Here is a 249-nt window from a genome sequence, read left to right as displayed (position 1 = left end):
TTGTAAGTGTGTGCAACTCTATGTATGTGACTCTTTTGTGTGTGTGTGCGTACATATGTTTACTCTTGAAAGCAACGGTATTATCGCCTTGCTCGTCGCTTTGATAATGTCCTTTGCAGCGATAGAGTCTTTCACACAGCTTGTCATGCAATGCGCCCCGTCGCACATTCCACTCCAACTCATAAACGTCTTCATCCACTCTGACACACACATTTGCTTGGGATTAGAGAGAGCGCTTTTAAAAGTAAG

The sequence above is a fragment of the Penaeus monodon genome, chromosome 21 (assembly GCF_015228065.2).
Source record: "Penaeus monodon isolate SGIC_2016 chromosome 21, NSTDA_Pmon_1, whole genome shotgun sequence".
In the NCBI taxonomy this organism is placed as follows: Eukaryota; Metazoa; Arthropoda; class Malacostraca; order Decapoda; family Penaeidae; genus Penaeus; species Penaeus monodon.
The sequence above is the reverse complement of the archived record's forward strand: the minus strand, read 5'-3'. Positions refer to the sequence as shown.